The sequence below is a fragment of the Hibiscus syriacus genome, unplaced genomic scaffold (assembly GCF_006381635.1).
Source record: "Hibiscus syriacus cultivar Baekdansim isolate YM2019G1 unplaced genomic scaffold, ASM638163v2 tig00111741_pilon, whole genome shotgun sequence".
NCBI lineage: Eukaryota > Viridiplantae > Streptophyta > Magnoliopsida > Malvales > Malvaceae > Hibiscus > Hibiscus syriacus.
In genome coordinates, this window is record NW_024063166.1 from 490,871 (window position 1) to 508,116 (window position 17,246).

The 17,246-nt window shown below is 36.6% G+C and overlaps 1 long non-coding RNA gene and 1 pseudogene across 1 annotated transcript; both read left to right on the top strand.

The window, feature by feature from the left end:
- The window catches only part of LOC120168886, a 179,868-nt pseudogene that overhangs the window by 47,300 nt on the left and 115,322 nt on the right, over positions 1–17,246 (top strand).
- On the top strand, positions 9,439–11,077 carry LOC120168900. The gene is made up of 4 exons (XR_005520615.1): positions 9,439–9,624; positions 9,725–9,900; positions 10,584–10,685; positions 10,953–11,077. It is a non-coding gene; the product is annotated as an uncharacterized LOC120168900 (long non-coding RNA).

Sequence of the window (17,246 nt, forward strand, 5' to 3'; positions counted from 1 at the left end):
ACATTTTCAAACAAGATAATCTCTCTGGAGGCGTATCTTGGAATTCAAAAAAATATATATCTATATGAAGCTCAAGATCGAAGCTGGGGCAAAAGAAAGCCAAATTTTTGGGGCAAAATTTGATGGGGCAAGGAAAACAAATTGTCTCAGGTCTAAGTTTGCAGGAGTACACCCTAGTGGAAATGCAGACAAGCTGAATCAATGATAGAGTGAAGACTGCTCTCGCAGCCATCCTCCTTACAGATTGAGAAACATACATCAACTCATACATACATATATACATCAAACTCATACATACATATATACATACATCAACACATACATGCATGTTACATAGTTGCATTAAACATTTATCATCAGGTGCATTAAAGACATTTTTCTCTTGAGGACAAATTCAATAAAAAAAATCAAATAAATTTCATATTGACATCCCTCATAACATCCTAGAGAGTAGTCAAAAATGCATCATTCTGATCTTTTCAGGAAATAAGAGCTCGGAAATAACCAGATGTTTTCAGCTTGAAAGAACAATGCAATCCACATATTTGGCTTCCTGAAGTCAACAATCAGATCTTCTGAAAACGTTTCCTCAACATGCAGGAATCAATAGACAAACTTTGAGCTATTGAGATTATTTTCTTTTAAAAAATATATATAAATAAAGTGGCGTCTCGCTAGAGATAGTTTTCTTAAAAGCAAATTTTATTTTGTCTCGCTTGAGACAACTTTCTCTTTAAAACAAATTGCGTCTCGCTTGAGACATTTTTCCTTGGAGATACAAATTTTGAATTTGATTCACTAAAAACAAAATTAATCTCACCTTAGATTGTTATTTCTTTCAAAACAAATTTCGTCTCGCTTGAGACCTTTTCCCTTTGAGATCCAAATTTCGAATTTGTTTCACATTAAACAAAGTTGATCTCACTTGAGATCGTTTTCTCAAAAACAAACTTTGTCTCGCTTGAGACAATTTCTCTAAAAACAAATTTTGTCTCATTTGAGACTATATCTTAAAGCAAATTTTGTCTCGCTTGAGACATCATTTTCTCTCATAATACAAATTTCAAGGTTGTGGTACTTAAAGCAAAAGTGATATCACTTGAGATTTTAAAACGATTTTTGTCTCTCTTGAGACAATTTTGTGAAAAAATCTTTGAGTTGTTTCTTTTAAAAAATCTTTGAGTCTATTTATTTTGAAACAAAGTTTTGTCTCTCTTGAGACAATTTCGTGAAAAAGCTTTGAGTCTGAAACAAAGTTTTGTCTCTCTTGAGACAATTTTGTGAAAAAATCTTTGAGATTGTTTCTTTTGAAAAATCTTTGAGTCTATTTATTTTGAAACAAAGTTTTGTTTCTCTTGAGACAATTTCGTGAAAAATCCTTGAGTCTGAAACAAAGTTTTGTCTTTCTTGAGACAATTTTGTGAAAAAAAAAATCTTTGAGATGTTTCTTTTGAAAAAATCTTTGAGTTTGTTTCTTTGGAAACAAAATTTTGTCTCTCTTAAGATAATTTCTTTTGAAAAAATCTTTGAGTTTGTTTCTTTGGAAACAAAATTTTGTCTCTCTTAAGATAATTTCTTTTGAAACAAAAAATCTTTGAGTTTGTTTCTTTGGAAACAAAATTTTGTCTCTCTTAAGATAATTTCTTTTGAAACAAAAATCTTTGAGTTTGTTTCTTTGGAAACAAAATTTTGTCTCTCTTAAGATAATTTCTTTTGAAAAAATCTTTGAATCTGTTTCTCTTAAAATGAATTTTGTATCTCTTGAGGCAGTCTCTCTTGAAGTAAATCTTTAAATATGTTCATTTTGAAAATCTTTGAGTTTGTTTCTCTTAACAAAATCATCTTTGAGTCTATTTCTTTAAAAACAAATGTTGTCTCTCTTGAGACAGTTTCTAATGAAAAACTAACTTTTGAGATTGTTTCATTTGAAACAAATTTGGTCTCACTTAAGATGTGATTCATCTTTGAGTATGTTTCTTTTGAAACAAAATTTTATCTCTTAAAGACAATTTCTTTTGAAAAAATCTGTGAGTTTGTTTCCTTTGAAACAAAATTTTGTCTCTCGAGACAACTTCTTTTGAAAATACCAACCTTTGAGATCGTTTAGACCATTTGTTTTAAAACTACCCACCTTTGAGATTGTTTTTATTAAAACAAATTTTGACTCCCTTGAGGCAGTTTCTCTAGAAATACAAAATCTTTGAGTTTGTTTCAATTGAAATAAAACCATTTTTTGGGTCGTTACAATTAAAAACATTTTCTCTTGAAACATTTTCTCTTAAAACAAGATCATCTTTGAGTTTGTTTCTCTGGAAACAATGTTTTATCCCTTAAAACAATTTCTTTTAAAAAAAATCATTGAATCTCTTTCTTTGGAAACAAAAGTTTGTGTCTCTCGAGACAGTTTCTTTGAGAAAAATCTTTGAGTTTGTTTATTTGGAAAACAAAATTTACCATCTTTGAATTTGTTTCCCTTGAAACAAACAAACATCTTTGAGATCGTTTCCCTTGAAATGAATTTTGTCTCATTTGAGGCGGTTTCCCATGAAAAACCAATCTTTGAGAATGTTTCCCTTAAAAACAAATTTTGTCTCGCTTGAGACAATTCCCTTTAAACGTAATCTTTTGAGTTGTTTCATTTGAAATGAATTTTGTCTCTTTCGAGACAGTTGCTTTTGAAACACATTATCTTTGAGCTTGTTTTTCTTTTGAAACAAATCTTTGATTTGGTTTCTCTTGAAACCATAAATCCTAAAGATGGCCAGCCGTCCTCATCATGTAGGAACCGTGTCATCCCCAGATCAGAGCTCTTCATCACGTAGGAGCCGTGTCAACCATAGATAACCAGCCGTCCTCATCACGTAGGAACCGTGTTATCACCTTTAGATGGCCAGAACTCTTCATCACGTATGAGCCGTGTCATCAGCTGACCAGATCTCCTCATCACGTAGGAGCCGTGTCAACCATAGATAACCAGCCGTCCTCATCACGTAGGAACTGTGTTATCACCTTTAGATGGCCAGAACTCTTCATCACGTATGAGCCGTGTCATTCCCCAGATCAGATCTCCTCATCACGTAGGAGCCGTGTCAACCATAGATAACCAGCCGTCCTCATCACGTAGGAACCGTGTTATCACCTTAAGATGGCCAAGAACTCTTCATCATGTATGAGTAGTGTCATCCTTCGACCAGATGTCTTCATCACGTAGGAACCATGTCACCCTTAGACGACCCGAACTCTTCATCACGTATGAGCAGTGTCGTCCCCAACAACCAACATTATCCAATTGCTAAGTTTAAGAAGGAGGAGAACCAGACAAAAACGTGTTTTTTTGTCGTCTTTGCCCTATTCTTGTTAACACAAGAATGTGCAAAGAGGGGCAGCTGTGGACACCCGTTTTTGTCCGGGTTTTTTTTTTTTTTTTTTTTTCCGTTATTTTATTATTATTATTATTATTATCGTTATCTTATTATTTTATTATTATTTATTATTACATATTTTTTTTGCAGGCCAAAGCCCAATACAACAAGGCCCAACCTAGGCTTAACCCGAGCCCATCACACGAGCCCAACAAAAATTAGGGTTTCAAAACCCTAAATATTTAGCCGCCGCCGCCGCTTCTGTTGGACTTCCAGCCGCGCCGCCGTCACTGTTCCGGCCCACTCCGATGGTCCAGCCGCCGTTCCCGCGCCACCATCGTCATCTACAGTGAAAAATCAGAAAACAAATCAACCCCAAGTTATCATCTACAGTGCACCAACTCCCCAAATTTTAAAACCCCCAAATAAAATATAACCTAAATCCCGATATTTACGGGATTTAATCCTGCAAAATCAATGAGACTCATACCCCTATTCTAGATATCATCATCATCTCACCCAACAAACAAGATAAAAGTACATGCAGCAACAAAAAGGGGGAGGGGGGCATTCGAAAAAAAAACAGAGAGAAGAACGGGAGACCATTCGGGTTCAGAAAAAAAGAAAGAGAAAACATAAAAAAAAACAGAAGATAGGAAAAAGAGGAGAGAATAGAGACCATACCTTGGTCGAACACCGATGAAAACCGGTCGCCGGAGGTGGAGAAACCGAAAGGTTTCTCCCCTAATCCACTGTGATTGAGCCACTTTTAGGCCAAACGGAGGCCAGATCCTTGCTCAGGGTCTGGAGACGCTTTGAATAGTGTCGTTTTCTCTCCCTTCGGCGCCGGCGTACGGCGGCGGCCGCCGGTCAGTGGCGGCCGGCACGGCGGAATCTCGCCGTTTCCAGAGAGCTTTCTAGATATCTCTCTCTCACTCTCTCCTCTTCTCTCTCTTCCCTTTCTCATGTTGAAGGGAAAATGAAACAGATGGCCGGTTCAAGGAGATATTTGGGCTATTTATAGCTTGTGGGAAACGGCGTCGTTTTGAGGGGACGGTTTCTGTAATTTCACGCATGGGGTAACTACGCTTTTGGTCCCTGATGCTTTGTAACCGTATTATTTAGCCATTAAATGAAGTTTCATTTATTTGATTTCAGATTCTGATGTTTCCTTATTTATATTTTAGTCCTTTTATTATTTGTTAAGTTATTTTTGTTAATATTTGACATTGGTCACTATATTTGTGAATATTTTATTTTAGCCATTGGCTTGTGTATGGCTTAATTCCTATTTAGTCTTTTAGGTTTCAGTTTTTCTATTTGAGTCTCCTTTTTATTTCTTGTTATATTTTCGTCCTAACATATGTGTTGATGTTTATGACAATTTTTATATATCAAGCCTGGAATTTGTGAAATGTTTATTTCAGTCCTTAAATTTTCTGTAATGTTAGTTTGGTTTTATGCCTATTCAGGTTTATTGATTTGTGATTAATTTTATTTTGATCATTGTATGTATATTAATGGAATTTATTAACATTTATGTTTTAGTCTTTAAACTGGGTTGCCTTCTATTTTAGTCCATCTTTGTTCTTAGTTTTTATTTTCGGTGAGGTTTATGATTTTGGTCATCTGTTTTGTATCCTTTTCATTTCGGTCCTTTATGTTGGCTTGTGGGTTCGATTGGGATTAATATTTGATTTAGGCTTAAATTTTCTTTTAGGTTCATTTTAGTCACTATCCTAGGTATTATAACATTTTTTGGTTTATATTTGGTTCTGGTTTCAATATTTTTAAATGTTACATCTTAGCCACTGATTTAATATTTCATGTATGTTTCTTTGATATTCGAATCTGGCCATCCCATTTTTAAATATTTTATTTTAGTCCTATTAATGTATGTTATGTCATTTTTGTGAATATTTGACTTTTAGACATTATGTTTGTAATAGTTTCAGTCTAGTCCTAAGTTCTTGTATTGTGATATTTTGTGGATGTTTGAATTCAGCCATCATACTTGCAAATGTTCTATTTTGGTCACTGTCTGACATTTTATCTAATTACTATTTGATCCTCCATGTTTCTGTGAAATTTCAATTTAGTCATAAGCTTTACTTTTGGGTTATTTTCACTTCTAGTATTTGACTGTTTAATGTTTGTGATATGGGCTCTAAATTATTTTTATTTTTTATTTAGTCCTTTAAATTTCGGTTAGTGTTTTTTTTGGTCCATTAACTTTCTGTTTTTGCTGTTTAGCCTCCTAAGTTTCTGTTTATATTATTTTAGCCTCTTAAATGTTTTATATTAATTTTGGTTTGTAATATTTACTAATTTATTTTTAGACATTTATGTATGGATGTGTATTTTACTCATTACTTAATTATTTGGATTATGTAAATAATGTTTTCAATTTCATTTAATGTAAATATTTTATTTTTGTATTTCCAATTACATTTATTTTCATTATATCTTTATCTATGTAAGAAATATTCGATTATATTTTCAAGAACACGTATGCGTAGAATGGGCGTGGAAAGTACCACTTGATCGAAGTGGTGTGATCCGGTACGGCATTTTAACGACATAGAAACTTGAAATAAGTCGAGTATATTTTGCTAATTAATTTATTCAAACGATGCAATGTGTGTTATTTTAAGTGACAATTTATTTTATTTTATGTGAATGTAAATTTCAAATTTTTAATTTGTATTCAATTCACGTTTTTAGTTAATCAATTTACCCGTATGTAAACATCGTTTTTAGTTATATTTGATTCGCAATTTTTTTTACATAATCAATGGTAGAATATTCTTTTACAAAAGAGAAATAGTTGAAATAGCTTTCCCGACGGAGGATTGCAAATTTCAAGATTTCTTATCGAGTTAAAGGATTTTCTTTAAATAGTTAACTCGAAGTAAATTAATTAAATTTCAATAAATGGATCGTAATTTAACTTTATATTCGATTTATAGTTTCCACCATTTTACGACAACATGTAAGCGACACAGTACCAGTTTTTGGGCGTTGTGGGGTGCTTACCCTTCCCCGCACGTAATCGACTCCCGAATCCATTTAAATGAATCTTTGGTAACGCAGACCGAATCTTGTCTTAAAAAATGATTTTTCTTAAAATTGTTTTAAAAGACGTTTTTAGGTATTCGACCTACCTAACCCAAAGGTTGATGGCGACTCTTTTTAATTTTATTCAAATCAATGCAAAATCACCCATTTTTCCAAATTAAAGTCATAATTGTTTTTAAAAATAATATTTAATTGTTTTAAAAAAAAATGGTTATGACACTTATGTTTTACAAAGATTATATATATTAGGTCTACATTTCTCAAGAAAAATATTCTCTTCCTATTAGCATTTCATATCATAAACTTCGATTCTGATTTTTATTATTTTTATTTTAGCTTTAGACATAACAACGAATCTCAAATATAAGATTTTTTGGACCTCAGAAATTCCGGAGAAGTTTTCTCATTCAGCTAGAACATTTATAACTTTATTTTTATCACATATCACACTACGCTAGTTCTTTCTTGTTTCTAGGATTTTTATTCCAATGGCTAGTTGCTTTACATGATACTTAACAATGCTGCTTCGTGCCGTCTTTCCTACAAGTTTGTATCGCTTTGGTGGTGAACTGCTGGCAAAAGGTTTTCTCTACCAATCTTGTGGTGCTTTGTTGGCACGTGAAAAATACTAAGTCATATAAAAAAATTACATTTTTTCATTAATTTTTTGTATTAATTTTATTTCAATGGTTGTTTTGCATTTTGTGCTCAATTATATTCTTGAATAAGAAAAGTTTTTTTTCCATTAAAGAAAGATGCAGTGATATCACATTTTGAAGGAACGCTCTTCTTTTTCATTTAAAATTATACGTATGTCTATTTTGGTCGTTTGTTCTGGTCGATTCCCCCTCCCCCCTTTTCTACAGTTTCCCATTCAGAAATCTTTTCATTTTAAAATCATATTAAGGTTATTACATTGTAAGGAGTAACCCTAATTGCATGAGTGAGACTGTTTATAACATGAATTGAGTAAAGGTGTGTTTATTTTTCTATCTTCTTATTTTTTCAGGTAGAGTCAGGTACAGATTTGCATCATTTTGGAATAGGAACCACACAGTATGAGCATTACAGCGTGCAACAAAAAACCACCATGCAATGTTGGAAGTTGAGAAGAAGGTTTTTTTGCATGTTTTCCCTATGATCTGTTACTTCTTATTTGATTCACATTCTGAAGGACCACTCTTCTTTTTCATTTAAAATTATACGTATTTCTATTTTTGTCGTTTGTACTGGTCGATTCCCCCCTCCCCCATTTTCTACAGTTTCCCATTCAGAAATCTTTTCATTTTAAAACCATATTAAGGTTATTACATTGTAAGGAGTAAACCTAATTGCATGAGTGAGACTGTTTATAACATGAATTGAGTAAAGGTGTGTTTATTTTTCTATATTCTTATTTTTTCAGGTATAAATTTGCATCATTTTGGAACAGGAACCACACAGTACGAGCATAACAGCGTGCAACAAAAAACCACCATGCAATGTTGGAAGCTGAGAAGAAGGTTTTTTTTGCATGTCCCTGTGATCTGTTACTTCTTATTTGATTCTTTCTTTTGCAGAACTTCACTCCTGATTTTTTATTATCACTTTTATATGGACAGAAAATTAGTTTTCCTTTCATCTTTAGAAACAATGAAAATTAATAGCTGAAGGCTTTTCTTTCTCCCCAAAAAGATGGCCTTTGATATTCAACTAGTGCTGAAACAATCTTATTCTTATTGTTTTCTCCATCTACTGTGAGAGAGGAGAATTTAATTGTAAATGCATTTTGAAGAAGCCATATATATATATATATATATATATATGTACTTCCGTAATAGGAATTCACTAAATTGGGTGAAAAAGGAAGAATTTAGCTTGTGATGGATTGAAGAACTTGAGAATACTGTGGGAGCTCAAAGAAAGGGGGTAAAGATCGAGACTGGGAAATATTGGTGCTGGGAAATGTTATTTATATAAGTTGAAGAGGTAGGGAAATGCTGGTTTGTGTTCAGCGAGTAGGATTAAAATTATAAAAGAAACAAGAACAGATGGGAATATGTGGCTGGAGAGATTGTAAAAGCTGAATAATAAAGAGAAGTCCTTAACTGAATTGATACAATACAGTTTAGGAGGCAGTGTTCCAACTGCGATATACCCCAATGATGTGTTTCAACTACCCAGGAAACAAAGTTACATGGTTAGATCAATGAGAATGTGCAGGGTGAATACAATTGGTTGTGAATGCAAATACTACAACAGCTCTGAACTTTTTGCTTTTATATCCACAAAATGATTGTTTCTGGTCTCAATCCTTGTTTGCTTGTATTTATGTTAATTCCCCCCCTTTAAACCAACTAATTAGATCAAAATTTAATTTATTTGATTTATTTTGCCAACATGTAGGAGCGAGCAGCATCAGCATTGCGTGCGAGCAGTAGTAGAAGGCAAGATCGAACTCCTCCAGATAAAGAATCTAAACCTAAAACTGAAAAAATACCTTTCATCAAAGAACAGGTTCTAGTTGGTATCTACAATGTATGCATCCTATCTTTTTCTGCCTTTGTGGGTTTTATTATGATGTGAATTTCTATGCTTATGATTCATGAATGTTTCCTGCAGGATGTATTTCCTTGCACAACTGAGAAGCTTTATAATTTATTATTGAGTGATGACTCTAATTTCACAAACGAATATTGTTCATCACAGAAAGCCAAAAATCTTACAGTAAGATAAGATCATTTTAGTATTCTTCATGGTTATTCTATTAAACATGCCTTTCGTATTATTGTGCATTTTATGCTGATATGCTCGTCTTAGAATCATTTAGGGTCTGTTTGGTTGGCCTCTTTTCCTATGTTTGGTTCCCATAAAATAAAAGGTCAATGTAAGTTGTTTTCCAGTCAACGGAAAACTTAAGGAAAAACACTGTAAATGACTTACTGTTTGGAAATCCGTAAGTCATTTTCCACCTTTTCTCGTCCCTTGCTCCATACTGATTTTGAAATTCCTTCTCCCGTCCCTTGCTCCACACCGAAACTTCATTGTTTCTTCCTTTAATTCCTTCATTTCCTTTTCATCACCAAAGCACTCTTCATTATTCTCTTATATTTTTCTTTAGCTTTTTTTTAAGATCCATCTGATTTCAATGGCAGCTCTTGCGCCTACCCCTCTTTCGAAGCACCCTTTATCAAGTTCACCGAAGGTAATTTTCTTCACCCATTACCACCCTTTTCCCTCTCTTGAATCGTTTAAATCCTGAATGTGCATGTTCCTGAATCTGGGTTTACTTTCTTTGTTAGCAGGTCTTTGATTCCAGGGTCCAAAGTGGGGAGATTCAACCGACCCAGTTCATATTTCGGGCTTATTTCAGGTTAGGGATTGTTTTGATCGATTCCCCATTGTTCAAAATCCCATATTTGTTGTGGTTTCTCGGAGATTTATAGCTCTGAATGCGCTTAATCTTGTTCAATGTTCATAGGTATGGTGTTGAATTGTTGATAAGTTAATAACTGAATTAGGGGTTGGGGTTTGGTTGTGGATCTGAATGGATTGAAATGATTTCCCTAATTGTCACAGCATGCCTCAGTTTATTTGATTGTTTGCTTCTCTCAATCATATTCAGTCTTGCTTCTGGTTTTAACTTTTTGTTGCGAAATTATTGGATTGTCGAAAATGAAAAATGGGATGTACCAATTCTGAGCAACAAGGCTCCTTTGTATATCCCTTCCTTTGAGTGTCGTCTAGGACAACAAATTGTCAAACTTGAGGTCTAATACTGCTTTGCATTTTAGAATATTTTGCCTCGGCAAACCATTGTGCATTTATTATTCAGCATATTCTGTTTTCACTTTGATAATGTATTTTTTTCTTTTAGAGTTAAGTCTCTTCTCTTGTTCACTTTATTTGTTAACTGATCTGGTGGACTTGCTTCTTGTTAAGCTTCCTGCTGGTACCTCATTTTATGGAACTGGAGAAGTTAGTGGACTGTTAGAGCGAACAGGAAAACGAGTGAGTTTTCTTTAGGACATGACTGCATGAAGGATATTTTCCTCCCCTTTTAGAGTTTATTTTGCAACAGCAACCATTTATTGTTCTTGTTTCATTCTACCCTACCTATTCCTACTGCATGATTGTCTTACTTTTGCTTTGCTTTGAGTTCAGGCTGGGCATGTTTGTTGGGATGACAATGATGTAATAAATGGAAAACCAACTGGAGCGGTTAGAGTATCTATTGGTTACATGTCAACTTATGAAGATGCTAAGGTAGTCTTTTTCTACCTTTTGAGTTTTGCCCTTTATTTCTATTCTAGAAAAATGTATGATATTTTTTTATTTTATTGTATACATGCCTCAGCTGTTACATGAAATGGAACATAGAAGCTTCCAACATAAAGGATACTAATCTATTAGAACTTCTGTGGGACTGTTGATTTCCATCGAAAATAACATGTTGGGATATATTTGGTGAATGTTTCTCTCATTCTTTCTGTTTGATGGTATTTACTGACCGATGGTTTTTCCTCCATACAGAAACTTATTGATTTTATGAGAATTTCCTTTGTATCCATACCAAGTGAGTTCGAGAAAGGGAACCTGCTCAGATCAAAGTCAATTCCATACCAAAATTGAAGGTTGTTCAGGGTTTTGGTTCATTTTTATTGTCAATAAAATGAAAACTATTTGTTAGATTAGCAAGTTCTCCTTTTCCCAATTGGCATGTAACAACCCGGAATAAAATTTAGAGAAAAAAAAATTTAATTAAGTAATTTGGCAAAATTTTGAGGATTAAATCGAAAGTTTTCAAAATTTTAGGCCATTTTAGAAGTTAAAGGAAATTCAGGGACCAAGCCCTGCATTACTCCTTTTAGTGTCGGCAGAAAATTTCATATAAACGTATGAATGGTTTTCTGTTTTCAAAACAGAAAACAATTGTGAAATTCTTACTCACGCACACAACTTCCAAACTCGATTCCGACGCCGTCCGAATTCCGATCGTTGTTTTGAAACCACCGTTGTGTTCATCATCGAGCGAGGAGCAAAACCTTCAAATTAATTGAAGCGAAACGCGGCCAAACGTCGGGAATTTCCAGTCAAAGTAGCGACGGTTTTGTTAGCTCTATCGCCGAGAAAATCTTAAATTCACCACTGATCGTTGCTCTGTTTACGACACCTCCCGCACCATCGTGTTCCTTGTGCCGTTCCGAGTTCACCGGTGTCAATCTTGTCCGCCGTAGACGGCGGCGCGTGAGGAGGTGGTGCAGTCAAAGATTCGGCCGATTTGAAATCGAGCTCTCCGCCGTTCAAAAATTTGAACCGATCGTTGTAAGTATCTTGAAATCGCTCAAAATAATTTTTAGAAATTTTTCCGGGATTTTTAGGGCCCCGGAGGACGCCTCACGCGCCACACGCGCCGCCGCAGGGCGAGTGGCTGCTGGAAACCGGTTTGACCGGTTTTCAACCGGTTCTGACCGGTTTTAACCGGTTCGAACCGGTTTGACCGGTCTGAATCGGTTTGACCGGTCTGACCCGACCCGACCGTTGACCCGACCCGACCCGACCGTCGACCCGACCATTGACCGTTGACCGTTGACCGTTGACTTTCTTTGACCAAAACTTAAAATGGCTTTGACCGAGCATTAAACGACCGTTAATCTTTTCCGAGTATACCTATCCTGATAGTTTTCGACGTGCCGAATCCGTTTCCGTGGTCCGTTTTGTCAAATTCGAATCCGAAGGTCTCCAAATCTACGGTCAAAGTGGTTGACTTTGACTTTGACCAAGAATCTGAATTTTCAAAAAGTCATACTTTATATTTTTCGACGTCCTGATTCCGATTCCGCAATCCGTTTGGCCAAATTCAGACTCGAAATACCCCAAAATGATAGTCAAACCCGAAAAATGCTTATATACTTAAGAATTCTAGCTTTGAACAATTAAGTAAGATTTGGGGCTGATTAATTATTATTGTTTGAAGGTACAAGAGACTCTCCGGATCGTTCGATAGCTCGACCCAACTCTTCTAGATCAGTTAAACCACGTATACCAGTATTCACTCGTAAGACTCGTAAATTTTATGATTTTAGAGATTTATTTATGTTACCCATTAGTAATATAGTGATATTATAAATTAGGTTCGAAAACTGTAGCAGAGCGTGGTGAAACCAGCAATCAGTAGATCCACGATTGAACTATTATCGAGGTGTGTTTCCTATTTATTACTGAACTGTTTTATTTGTTTTAATATGTGGTACACTGAATTCTTTGGTTTCCGATTTGTTGATGCACCGATTTAATGTGATGATTTATGGATTATGACTGTTATCTGATATTTGTTTTGAAATGGTATATGATTACCATGTTTATGGATTATGGAATTTATAACACGGTGCAATTAAATTTTTGGAATACGAATTTATAAAGTACAGCTCTGATCAAGCTGGAAAATTTTACGGACCTAATGTGACTCTTAGGTAGGCTCTGCGGCCCTGAGATCATTCTCGGGTAGGCCCTGCGGCCCTAAGATGTGTTCTTAGGTAGGCCCCACGGCCCCGAAATCTATCTTGGGTAGGCTCTCAGGCCCTAAGATGTTCCCTTAGGGTAACGCTTTGTAAAGAGATTTACTGCAGTATAATTTTATGGGACTTAATGGACTATGATTTGTTTAGTGTACCTATTGAATTTTTATGGTAATGTTGGGACACACTGAGCCTAGCTCACTTTTCGAAAATGTTTTTCCCCCTTTCAGATACTGTTGGTTAGATACCTTGGATTGAGCACTTGGAGGATCAACATATCTCTTGAAGTATATTTGATTGTAATGTTTTTACCTTGCAAGTTGTCTTTATTTTGTTAACATGGACCTTAATTTAAAGTATGGGATTTTAATATGATGAAATTTTTACTATTACTATTCGGTTTATCGTGATTTGATTTTTAAGATATGTTTTAAATTAATTTATTACTTATTGGTATTATATTTACAAGTTAGGTTTTGATAGTATGATTTATTATAATTTCATGTCATTTATAATGTGATTTTACATTGTTTGAATAACGGTTTCGGAAAAATGTCTTAAAGAATCATAATGTGATCCACTAGACTTAGTCGAAACGCATAGGCCGGGTTTAGGGGGTTACATTTATTGGTATCAGAGCCTTTGGTTTTTAAACCTCGGACTGTGTATGAGTCCAAATTGAAAATACGATTTTGAAATATTTACAAAACAAGTTACTAAGGTCATGTCACAAAGTTATTAAAATTTTAACTGTGTTCGAGACTCCAAGTGCTTATCTAACCCTAAGTTTTATCTTCTGTAGCAAACTTGAGATCCACCAAAAATGAGTGCTAGACGTGGTCGTCGAACTAGCCGTGGACGTGGTCGAGTGGCTAGATTTGCAGATCCGATCGATGAGATACGAGTAGATCCCCCACCTCCGATAGGTGATCCTGCTCCTACGACCCCAACGAATATGCCTCCTACCGATGGTATTGGCATGACTACACCGATCATAGGAGCGACAGATATTGAGTCAGAATCTACCGGAGTTGCTTTGGATGAGACTTTTGGTAGACAATTTCTACAGTTGATACAGGGAGCAGTCAGAGCTGCTGGTGTTGTATCTGAGGTTCCTATTTCGCAGACTCTAATTGCTAATGGGGTCAGGACTTTTGGAGGACAGCTGGGAGGAATTCCTACTGAAGCAGAAGATTGGCTACAGGATACAGAAAGACGCATGGATCAGTTGGGTTTGGACTCAACTAAGAGATATTTGGGGGCAGTAGCGATGTTAGATGGCAATGCCCACACATGGTGGGAGTCAGTGACCAGTAGTGTTTCTACTGATCGTTTGACATGGGATTTCTTCAAGGAGCGCTTTCGGAGCCGATTCTTGGGTGAGCGCTACTTAGTCCAGAGACGACAGTAGTTTCAGGACTTGGTTCAGGGTGACATGACTGTTTCAGAGTATGAGATAGAGTTCTTGAAATTGTTAAAGTATGGAATCAGTCTGGTGCCTACCGAAAGAGATCGATGTCGTAAATTTGCCTTTGGACTCAGATACGAGCTACGTAGGCAGGTGGTAGCCCTTCAAGATGAGATTTTTGATGTGCTGGTAAGCAGAGCCAAGGATGCTGAGGAGATGGAGGCGTTAGCTTCTGGTAGAGAGCGTGTTGATCAGGAGCGATCTAGGAAATCTTTTGGCCCTACTGAATCATCCGCACATTCCGGTAAGAGGACTCGTACTGCAGCCCCTCAGAGGAGCAATACACGCTTCAGGCCTACTGTATCATCACCTTTAGCTGTTAGTAGAGGTGGTTCTTCGGTTCCGGTTCTAGTGCCTCAGTGTGACTTTTGTGGGAAACGGCACACGGGAGAGTGTTATAAGAAGACCGGAGCATGTTTTCATTGTGGATCTAGTGGACATTTTCGGAGGGATTGTCCTCAGCTAGCTTCGTCTGAGCGGATCGCTACCCAGACTCCTGTGCGTTCTCAGACTACAGTACATACTCCAATTAGAGATCGTAGCCAAGTAAAGGCTCGTGGTTCAGCGTCCAGGACAGACAGTAGAGCTCGACCTCAGCAAAATAGAGGGCCAACAGTTTCTGAGGCTAGACAGCCAGCCTTGGTTTATGCCACTAGACGTCGGGATGACAGAGATGAGCCTGAGGTTATTGCAGGTACATTTACTATTTATTCTATCCCATACTTTGCATTACTGGACAATGGCTCCACTCACTCCTATGTATCGAGCTCAGTATCTCGAAACCTTCAGATTCCGATAGAGAACACTGAAAATACTGTTACAGTTACGAGTCCAGTAGGACAATCGGTATTAGTGAATAAAGTATTTCGGCGTTGCCCTCTCGAGGTTCAGGGAGAAATTTTTCTCGCTGATCTTATGGAGCTTCCTCTAGAGGAGTTCGATCTAATTCTTGGAATGGATTGGTTGAATAAACACAAGGTAAAGCTGGATTGCGAATACAAGCGGGCTACTCTGAAGACTTCAGATGGTCGGACTGTTGTGTTAATTGGTGAACGGCGTGGCTATCTCTCCAATATAGTTTCAGCGATGGAAATTGATCGTATGATCCGAAAGGGATATGAGACCTTCATTGCTTGTATTTTGAACACCAAAGGTGCATTGTCCACAATCGAGGAGATTCGTACAGTTAGCGAGTTTCCTGATGTTTTTCCTGAGGAGATGCCTGGGTTACCTCCTGATAGAGAGGTAGAGTTCGAGATTGAGACTTATCCGGGATCTTCACCTATTTCTATGGCACCTTATCGTATGGCTCCAAAGGAACTTAAGGAGTTGAAAGTCCAATTGCAAGAATTATTCGATCGAGGATTTATCCGACATAGTACTTCACCATGGGGAGCTCCAGTTCTATTCGTGAAAAAGAAGGATGGGTCGCTAAGATTATGTATTGACTATCGGAAATTGAACAAGATGACAGTCAAGAATAAATACCCATTACCCAAGATTGATGACTTATTTGATCAATTGCAAGGAGCTACTGTATTCTCTAAGATTGATCTTCGTTCGGGGTATTATCAATTGAAAGTTAAAGGATCTGATGTTGCAAAAACGACCATTCGCACTAGATATGGTCATTATGAATTTTTAGTGATGCCTTTTGGTTTGACGAACGCTCCTGCAGCTTTTATGGATTTGATGAATCGGGTGTTCCGACCATATTTGGATCAATTTGTGGTGGTCTTCATTGACGATATTCTGATCTATTCTCGTACTGAGGCAGAGCATGACGAGCATTTGAAGATCGTTCTGCGGACTTTGAGAGAGCATCGTCTATATGCCAAACTAAGCAAGTGTGAGTTTTGGCTTCAAGAAGTGTCATTTCTGGGGCATATTATTTCTGCGCGAGGTGTTCAGGTTGATCCCAGCAAGATAGAGGCTATTATGAATTGGAAACGACCTAAGAACGTATCTGAAATCCGCAGTTTCTTGGGCTTGGCTGGTTATTATCGACGTTTTGTTGAGGGTTTTTCGATCATTGCTTCTCCTTTGACAAAGTTGTTAAGGAAGAATGTGTCGTTTGACTGGGGCGAGGCACAACAGGAGAGCTTTGAGAAATTAAAGGTGGTTTTGACTCAAGCACCGGTGTTGATTCAACCAGAGTCCGGGAAAGATTTTACAGTGTATAGTGATGCTTCACATTCAGGACTTGGTTGTGTTTTAATGCAGGAAAGTAAGGTGGTGGCTTATGCATCCCGTCAGCTGCGACCGCATGAGTGTAATTATCCTACTCATGATTTGGAGTTAGCAGCAATGATTTTTGCCTTGAAGATTTGGAGACACTATCTTTATGGAGAAAAGTGTTATATTTTCACGGATCATAAGAGCTTAAAGTATCTCCTGACCCAGAAGGAGCTTAATTTGAGACAGCGTCGTTGGTTAGAGCTTCTGAAGGATTATGATTGCGTGATTGATTACCACCCTGGTAAAGCTAACATTGTAGCAGATGCTTTGAGTCGAAAGACGGTATCGGAGTTGAGGTCTTTAATGGCCAAGATGAATTTATATGACGATGGCACTTTGTTAGCAGAATTGCAAGTTAAGCCGACCTTGGTTGATGAGATCAAAGCTAAGCAGCCCCTTGATAGCTCCTTGCTTTCCATCTTTGAGCAAGTAGAGCAGGGGACAAACACAGATTACGCAATTGATCAGGATGAAGTTTTATGCTTTAAAGGTAGATATTGTGTGCCTGATGACGCTGAATTAAGGCAGACTATCCTTACTGAGGCTCACAGTAGTCCATATGCTATGCACCCCGGAGGAGATAAGATGTACCGGAATTTGAGA